The following is a 1,297-nucleotide window of genomic DNA, read 5'->3' on the forward strand; positions in this document are numbered from 1 at the left end:
AATTATCTTAAAGAGGACCAAAAAATAGAAGAAACCCACCTGCCCCTTCTGAATCCATACTCTGCTTTCAATAAAAGAAACCAATCCAATTTTCTGGATAAATCCCTTAAAGCTATTTACCAGAAAAGGTCTTTAGTTCCTAAAGAATACATCTCAGCCTCAGCCATGAGCAGATGTCCCATATATTCCACCCACCAAGAACAGTTCATTACTCTTGAAATCCCTGATGAATTCCCGGCCATTTGGAGGAGAGAAGGATATACCCATATCCACTTTGGAGCAATCCGTTTTGCCATAACCTATCATGGCAGAAAGGGTCAACCCGTAGTTGCCAAGCTATGTCTCCTTGATTCCAGGTACTTAGAGTACCAACATGCATTGATAGCCACCATGGAAGTCACACTTGATTCTGGCACTGTCTGTGCTACTGTTTACCCAAATTTTAACGTATCCTTAGAAGATCCACATCTTCTAGATATGTTTAAAATCCAAGTCCATATTGTTGGAGCTAAGCATGCTGAGCAAGATGCTATTGAAGCCACTGTCCACTACCAGATGTCTTATCGATTGCAAGACCATGCTTTCGATATGAAAATTCCAGGAGGAGGAGAAGCTCTCATCCTAGTCACTGATGAACAGAGAAATGTTACCTGCACTAAGGTTCCCAGGAGATGTACAAAAGAGGAGTTGGTCCAAGTTATCCCTGACACTTGGATATCCAACTATGAGAAGCTGCACCAGAACAGAAGGCCAATCGAATCCAACGAGGCAACCATCAGCAGGCGAAAAGATGGTACCGTTGGAATCTCATTCAATCATGCTCATCTAAAAAGAACAGAATTTCTACCATCCATCAATATGGTAGAAGAGGCTAGAGAAAGACAAGAGGAGCATGTCCAGGAGATCCTTGACTATGACCCAGACGATGATGATGCAGAACCAGTTTTCCTTGGTTACGGAAAAACAGGAATGAGTGAAATTGTTCATTCGTTCGACCAATTTGGTAAACCAGTTTTCTGGTTTAAGGATCCCATCTCAAATCACTGTTTCTTTGATTTGTGTGAAGATGATTGTAAGCAATGCTACCCAACAAAGGAGCCACAGAGGAGACCCAGCTGCAAGCCCTCTGGAAGGAGAAGATCCAGAAGTAAGGATGATAGTGATGATGAAGATCCGCCGTCACCACCACCTGTGCCCCTACAAAGAAAAAAGAAAGCTCTTAAGTGCTATGAGCAAGAGTACTTAAGAAAGGAGCCCACAATAGTACCAGCTTCACCAGCCATCCCAGCAATGGTGA

This window comes from Ipomoea triloba, chromosome 16, assembly GCF_003576645.1.
Source record: "Ipomoea triloba cultivar NCNSP0323 chromosome 16, ASM357664v1".
Taxonomy (NCBI): Eukaryota; Viridiplantae; Streptophyta; class Magnoliopsida; order Solanales; family Convolvulaceae; genus Ipomoea; species Ipomoea triloba.